Below are 8,135 nucleotides of genomic sequence, written 5' to 3' on the forward strand. Positions count from 1 at the left end.
AAATGTTTAAAAAAACTGGGATAATTTTGCTTAGGAAGGAAAGAGCTGAGGTGTATCTTCATAGTTTTCTGACTACAAGAAGAGTTGTTATAAAGAGGATAATGATCAGTATTTTTGTTCTAGGGCACAATGATATTAAACTGTCCAGTGAAGAATTTAAGTTAAGGCTTAAAGATGAACATCCTAAATGTGCAAGAGGTAAGTAACCAAATAGATTGCTAAGAGCAGTTATGAAATTTCTATCTTCATGGCTATTTAAAAATAGGAAAGATCCTCATCTATTTTGGATGGAATAAATGCAGCTCTGCCTCCATTCAGGAGGATGAATTCAATAACTCCTTTTGTCTTGTTTAGCTCTATATGACTACAGAATCCTGTAAACTGTTGACCCGAAAAATTGTACAGAATCACAACAGAATTGAGTAAAATACATTCTACAGTTTGAAGAGAATTAGGCAATACAGGAAGTCTGTAAGTTACTAAATTCAAAATAGTATATATAGTGCTTACACATTGATTCAATTGCCAAGTGCATACGACACAAATAGAATTGAGGAAAAATGTACTTGAATCTACTATAGTTTTAACATAATGATTAGCTAGAGTAAAACATTCTAACAATTAATTCTTTCACGTCTAAGAAATTTAGCTGAATATTTCATAAACCTTGTATGAATATGCATATAAACCCAATTTCCAATTTTAAAAAAGTTAGAAAAAAGACCAGAAAATAATATAAGAACTCATTATTATTATTCCCAGGACTACCTCCAAAGACATCAGAAGAACCAGTGAACAAGTCCTTTTAAAAGACCAAAACGGTTCCCATATGATTCAGAATGTAACTCTAATAACAGACTCAGGAAAAGCTCTAACAGGGGTGGCAAGTTACTGGCTTTCTTGTCTATTTACCTTGCAGCTTTGGAGCTCAGCAGAAGTGTCCATTACATACAGCACACTGGGTTAGATGAACAGTTCCAGTGACCTTGTCTGAACCAAATTCACTTAAAGCAGTTTGCCACATTTCTTAAATAGAAGATGAGTCCATTCTATCTATGGCCCAGATTTGGATTGGATCACTGAACTATTGCCCAACTCTTATAAGCAAAGCACTAACATGTACCAATCAACAGGCAGCCCATAGCAGAGGAATCAGAAAGGTCAAAATACACACACATAAGAAATTGGCAGTACATTATAGAAGAAAGCTATTTCTAAAGATGGACTTTGGCTACTAAAGCCTTTTAGTGTTATTCAACCTTTGTTAGGGAAAAAAAAAAATAATCAGCCCCAATGTAACTTGTAAAGATCCGGTTAAAAAAAGCAGTTGAGAGAGAGAAATGTAGTTTTGTTTTGCAACCCATTATTTTCATAAGAACACAAATCAAAGAGATAAACCATGCCGATTTCTTCATAGCTGACTTGTTATAGGATATTGTCCTGGTCTTCACTAATGACTTCTTGAGGCTGATTATCACTGTGAACAGGAGTTGGGAGGATAGAGGTCTAAGACCTTTCAAAAGAAACGTTTTGTTCAGTATCGCTACAGAAAATAAAGTCAGTATTAAGCTAACTTTGACAACCTCACTAGGATAATGGTTGGTGCATGTAGCCATCGCTTATGTTGTTTCAAATATCAAGAATGAACCCAGCAAAGTGTCAAGCTAACCAACAACTTGAACTTTGAAAAGCTGTGGTTCAATACTCTGATAATGTAGGTTGTTAGAATTCATAAAACTTACTCCTGGCATCCCTCCATCCCTTCTCATTTCCGGATCCACATTCCCATCACCAGCCAGTTGAAGAAAAAGAAACAAATCTGACCCGGACTGCCTCTTTGGGGACACTCTCAGTCAGCTCTCTGTCCTCCTCCTGCCCAAGTTGCTCTCAGTTATCTGCAAATTTATTAATTTAATTGCTTTAATACTTCCTCTTAGGGGAATTTGCATTTTCTTAACTGTCTCCACAAGATCCAAATTCTGGTTTTTCCATAGGTGCTGAGGGAGGTATTTGGTGACTACATATTGTGTGTGGTGGTGGCAGTGGATTCTACTCTGGGCTCTTCAACTTTTTCAGTTTTACTGCTGAGGGGGTCACCTGCTTCCCCATCTCAAGAAGCCAAGGTTGCTTATAGTTTACCTGTAAATAAAGATGTACACATACACATGCATACATCATATATATAATTTTTCTATCAAAAGTTATAAACATTTTGGGGCTTTCTGTCCATATACTCTATGAAGTGCTGTTCCTACTGATGTAAGAGTAATTTAGGCAGAAACATAAGAAAACATAAATGATTTGCCCTGAAACTTTACTAATATATTCTCCATTAGCGATTTCCTCGTGGTTAATTTCCATTGGTTCCTGGCTCTTTGTTAGCATATGCTCAAGGAGACTTTTTCACAATATCTTTCTGCCCTAGAACACCCTGCCTGTGCAATTTCCTTGTAAATATCTGAATTCTCGGATTCACCTATTAATGATCTAGGAATCGAGAATGTTTTCTGTCTGCTCTCTCACCTCCTACTTCACGAAAGGATTAGATTGTAAACAACCTGGCGGGAATCCTTCAGGCCAAACCACGGCTGAGCTGATCCCAGCAGGCAGGGAACCTGTGGCAGGCTGTGAAACACAATTATGAAAATAGAAAGGATTCACCCCTACTTTCAGGTAGAAATCACGTTGTTTCCAAGATAACACCTAGAAAATAAGGCACATTGAAAGAAACTGAGCAAAACACGATTTTAAAAAGAGGCGGCAGTGGGAAATTTCAAGAAGTGCCAGATTTTGCCAGGGTTTTCTCAAACTGCAGATTCATTTCAGTGTCTGACAGTGTACTGCACCAGACACTTCAAGGGAAGTCCATTCATTGCTGACCAAGGGAGCCCAAGGTACTCACTGCACCAAAGGGTTCCTTTCTGGTCTCCAAAGGCAATCAATTCATGCCCCAGAGTCTGAGGGTCACAGATTTCCCTTAATTTTATAAGTCTGCACGTGCATGGTTCCTCCTGCATGATTAGGTCCTGAGGGAGCGACCCACCCACAACTCCACAGAGCTAATTAACCCCACACTGAGCATTTTTTTTTCTCATTTCACACATCCACTCAATGCTTTAAATGACCCAGCAGTAGCATGATCAGATGACTTTTTTCTTCTCAGTGAGGAAAGCATGGTGGCGGGAGAGCTGAGATATGTCTGCTCTCATTCAAAACAGCAGTGTGATCCTAAAACAGCACCAAATAACATTTCATGCAAGGGGGCAGAAATGCTAAAAATACTTGAATTAAACTCTTTCATGTTATTTATCCAACTTATTGATGTTTTTATTTTAAATAACAAATAGTACATAATAAATACTGAGATAGAGAAGTTTGATCTATATCCAGAAAATTTTTTAAAAATCTCATTTTACATGAAAAATAAAAAAGACCCACAGTTTTCTTCCCTATTTTAACAGCTTCAAGAGAGGGGCCAATGAGAAGAATAGCATAACTTGTCTTTTTTTCCATTCCAAAAGATAGGCTCACGTTTTTCCAGATTTATTTTTGCCAAAGTGAATGCCTTGAAAACTCTAAGATGATCACTGTTTCCTAACTTTTCAAAAAAGAGAAAAAAGTAAGCATGATGATGGTGGGTGATTTAATGGAATTAGCTTGTCAATATGATGAAATTGTAAAAGCTTTTACAGTATATGCCCACATGCTGAAATAAAAAATCTTTAACATAATGTCATAGTGTAGAGTGGTTTTGGTCATGCCAAAAGAAAGGAATATCATTAATTTAGACAGTAAGTGTAAGGTTCTGAATAAAACCTCCACAGATAAGTCACAGAAATACATCTTGGCCAGACGAATGGAGCCAGACAAGTTCTAGTTCTTTTAGAAGCTATCTAAAGACTCATCAGATTTTAAGTCTGTCTTCTCTGGTACACGATAAGAAAAATTCTGGGCTATTTCCCTCAGTTATGCTAGTATATGACTTCAGAGTTTTAAAGATTTATACATAATGGACAAGAAAATGACCTCTCCTGAATGTCCCATCTTAGGCAAACTATCAGATCTCCCTCATTGTCAAAAGTATGTGTGGCTTGTTTTGGTAAGACTTTGGCATACAGCATGCACACCTTGTGTGAACTTTCCACCTCACTTTCCTCTGCAAAATGATTTAGGCACAGACTATTAAATGCCCAGGAATTCTATAATTCTTAGCACAGTGGACAGTCACTACAACAGGAAACCTATCTAATATTTAAAATTCTTGTTTGAAGTGTCTTAAGTTCCAAGCTTTGGAACTGAAGACCTTGTGAAAGTTCTAAAACACACTCTCTATTGCTTCCTATGCTTCTCATAAGTATGGCTGCCAATGGGAAGCATTGTTAGGTGGGTAAAACTGGTTCATAGGCAAAAAAGAGGGTCCAATGACGCACAGTTTGTTTTTATTTACACTGGTCAAAAATTTTCTATTTGACATAGAGCCTAAATCAAGCTCTTACATCTCTGCCTCCAGCCTTTGGCTGAGACTATTTCATCTGGTCATCCTGCAACAGGGGTGCTGTGATTTAGACTCCTGCCCATCAGACTTTTTCAGGCCCACTGATGCTTCAGATTCTGAAGCCTTTACCATGGCCTATGAAGCCCAACCCTTCACTACCTCTCTGACCTCATTTTCCATCACTTTCATGCAAAATTGGTCCAACTGGCAATAGAATATGGTTACCTAGGTGGGTGGATAGGAATAGGAATGTGAATGGGGATTCAAATGAATGAATCAATAAAAATTAGTGACTTTGTGCCCTTTTTAATCCTAACCACTACACCACCGGGGAGTGTCTTTGTGCCGTTTTTAAAATTCAACTCTCTCATTGGAGAGACACCTGTATTTACAACTGAGCCTAACAAAGTTTCTGGGCTTCGCTTGAGAATTGGTTAGATAAGGGAGAACATGCAAAGCGCTGCCCAGATGGAGGCATGTATTCACTCATTAACCTAACAGATGCTTTTCCAGAGTCTATTATTATTATTATTATTATTTTTGCTGGGGAAGATTCGCCCTGAGCTAACATCTGCACCAATCTTCGTCTATTTTGTATGTGGGTAGCTGCCACAGCATGGCTGCTGACAAGTGGTATAGGTCTGTGCGTGGGAACTGAACCTGGGCCGCTGAAGCGAGTGCACACGAAACTAAACCACTAGGCCATGGGGCCAGCCTTCACAGTCAATTATTAATTACTCTGCTAACTGGACTCTACTTCTGCTCTCAAGGACCTTCCATTCTAGTGTATGTTTTAGAGAGCTTTTACGTCTCCATTATCACTGACAGATTATTAGCCCACTTCGGTAAGTTATCATAAACATAACAACCTCTTTTCTTGCTCCTTATTTACTCTTTTCAACTGCCCTGTGACATCCATTACACCTTCATGAATGATCTGACACTTTGTGGCCCATATTATCAACTCAGCTAATTTCTATTTAGATAAGAAACCCTTTCACCACCAACTACATTTTCTTTCTCAAACAGCCAAGAAAATATTATAAAAGTCTGCTCAGAACTGTTTAAGTGTTTGAAATGAGTCCATACAATCTTATTTAAGACACCATTGTTTTCTTTGTTCTTTTTTGGGGGGGAACAATTAATGGGGCCTCAGCCCCTAGAAAGCATATCTCAAATTACAAGCCAGAGGTCTCCCAGACACAGTACTCACTACTCTCCAGGATAGAACATTTCAGCGCCTAGTAGAAGTTAGGTGCATCCTTCATGCCGTATGCGTTCAGATGAACCTGGCTGTCTCTCTATGGTGTTCCTAAGGAGACACCTGCTCCTGTGGGCCCTGCCTCCATAGGTCTGACTGGTAGAGTCACCAATCATGTTGTTCACTGTGAGATACCATGCTCTAGTTATCCTTTACTTGCTTGAGTGACTGTGATGAACATAACACACAGGATTTAGTAGTTTCCTAAACCCTGTGAGAATTTCTAAGTGCTTTCTCTTGATATTACCTATATATAAGTTCAACAACTAATTTGGGGGGAATTTCAATAGACAACTCTATTACTCAGATAATCTCAATCTCAGAGAGGATTTAATGGAGCACATGTCTCTGGTCCCTATGCTCCTTATAAGGACATACCCCTCCACCACTTTACTCTTCTCTGAACTTAGCTTTCTTAGCTCAATGTCAGGGAACATGGAATGAAGAACACTAACTCCTGCTAAATTTGTTAAACTTTTTCTTCCTCATAGGCCTTATAAGCAAAAATGGAAGAATTTAATATATGTACAGAGCAGCAAATGTTCTCTCTCCATTTCTTTTCAGATATTTCCTTCTTATGTAAACAGTGGTGATGGAATTATAAATACCATTGTTCTACCTCCATGTTAATACTCTTATTATCTTGCATAAACAGAAGTGAACGAATATGTACCTGACATCAATCAATCTCTTTTTAAAAAATGCAGTTTTCATCTTTCTAAATAGTGGAGGAAGAATTAATGAATTCAACTTGCAGCTTACTTGTTTGTATTTTGAATGTTAATAAACTAAAAGCGAATTATTGCTTAAGTTCCTTTCAGATTTACGTCAGCCATTAACACTCTCCATGCCAACACGGGGGAAGGGGAGGGAGGAACAGATGGCAATGGGGCCAAGACCGCAGAGTCAGTGGGTAAGGGGCTTGGCAGGCTGGAGAGGATAGTTAGCTGCTAGGGCAGGAGATTTCGACTTGTTGGGTAGGTAGGAGACATTTTCTGGCAGTGAAAGGAATATTTTTAGAAGAACAAATTGCTAGGAAGGGGTCATTTGGGGGCATTAGGTGAGAGGAATATCAAAACCAAATATAGAAGTGCTCTGAAGGGGCTAGGGCAAAGGGAAATCATTCCTTTTTCCATCTCCTCATTGGTTTCCCTTCCTCCCTAGTGTGCTTTCTCTTTCCATTACTTCATACCCTTTTTCCCTCCCTTCTTCAGGTTCTTTCCTCTGCCTCTTTATGACAAAGAAGAATTTAGGAACAATTTTAGCGGAGCAGTGAGACCAAAAAAAAAAAAAAAAGAATTTAGAGAAGACTTATGATAATATACTTACATTTATATATACAAGAAAATACAACCTATATTTGATTGACCAAGAACTAGAAACTGGGACTTTTGAGATTTAAAAAATTCATGGTATGTCTGGTCATATTAATCTCCAGACCAGCTGGTTTGTAGCTTTGCTGGAAAGAGCTATAATAGAATCATGAGTAGGAAAAAACCCAGAATTTTATAAGAACTTATATTTGCAGGAAAAAAGGAACTTCTTTAGAGTTGTCTATTGAAATTTCCCCCAAATTAGTTGTTGAACTTATTTATAGGTAATATCAAGAGAAAGCACTTAGAAATTCTCACAGGGTTTAGGAAACTACTCAATCCTGTGTATTATGTTCATCACAGTCACTCAAGCAAGTAAAGGATAACTAGAGCATGGTATCTCACAGTGAACAACATGGTTGGTTACTCTGCCAGTCGGACATATGGAGGCAGGGCCCACAGGAGCAGGTGTCTCCTTAGGAACACCATAGAGAGACAGCCAGGTTCATCTGAGTGCATACGGCATGAGGGATTAGTGGCGTGATGTCATCGGTGAGGCACCTAAAAGTATTCTCTAACCAAGCACCAACTTTTTAGCCCTGTCTTTTTGGAAAAAAATTCCAGTACAAAGCTTATGGGAATACTTTATTTGGTCACTGGGTGGGGGAAGGATGCTGAGACATATGACAACATTCAATGTCTAAAGACAGGAGGAAGCAAGGAGAAAGAAGAAACACAGAAAGAGAGAGTGAGTGCCAAAAGAAGGGTGCCAGCTCTGGAGACTCGCTAACAGAATAAATAGAGGATCTTAAAATAAGAGAAAGAAAAGAGCATGCTTTGAGGGAAACATTACTATACTTTCGGAATCTGAGGCAAAAAGTAAAAACGTTTGCCTCTTGTCAATTACCACCATTACCCCATGGGGGGTTCTTACTTCTACTTTTACATACACAGGTGACATTTGTTTCCTAAGGATCAGCATTCTGTGATAATGGTACTAACGATGGCAAAGTTATGAAGTTCTCTTTTCTCCCAGACTGTTAATCTCCAATTTCTTCTCTACCAG

General features: G+C 38.5%; 1 protein-coding gene and 1 long non-coding RNA gene across 47 annotated transcripts in view; one reads left to right on the forward strand and one right to left on the reverse strand.

Annotated features, from left to right (window-relative positions):
* ZBTB20 (zinc finger and BTB domain containing 20) overlaps positions 1-8,135 on the reverse strand; it is a 770,050-nt gene that overhangs the window by 184,422 nt on the left and 577,493 nt on the right. The window contains exon 1 of one of the 46 annotated variants that reach the window (XM_070508898.1): positions 913-1,030. The exons of the other annotated variants lie outside the window; for them this stretch is intronic. The gene's annotated coding sequence lies outside the window, so the exon portion shown is untranslated. Of the gene's footprint in view, positions 1-912; positions 1,031-8,135 lie in introns of those variants that run through there. 46 annotated transcript variants of the gene reach the window in all.
* The window catches only part of LOC139045229 (uncharacterized), a 60,764-nt gene that overhangs the window by 1,628 nt on the left and 51,001 nt on the right, over positions 1-8,135 (forward strand). The window contains exon 2 of the long non-coding RNA XR_011503165.1: positions 124-198. This is a non-coding gene — a long non-coding RNA (uncharacterized lncRNA). The remainder of the gene's footprint in view (positions 1-123; positions 199-8,135) is intronic.

Source organism: Equus asinus, chromosome 5 (assembly GCF_041296235.1).
Source record: "Equus asinus isolate D_3611 breed Donkey chromosome 5, EquAss-T2T_v2, whole genome shotgun sequence".
In the NCBI taxonomy this organism is placed as follows: Eukaryota; Metazoa; Chordata; class Mammalia; order Perissodactyla; family Equidae; genus Equus; species Equus asinus.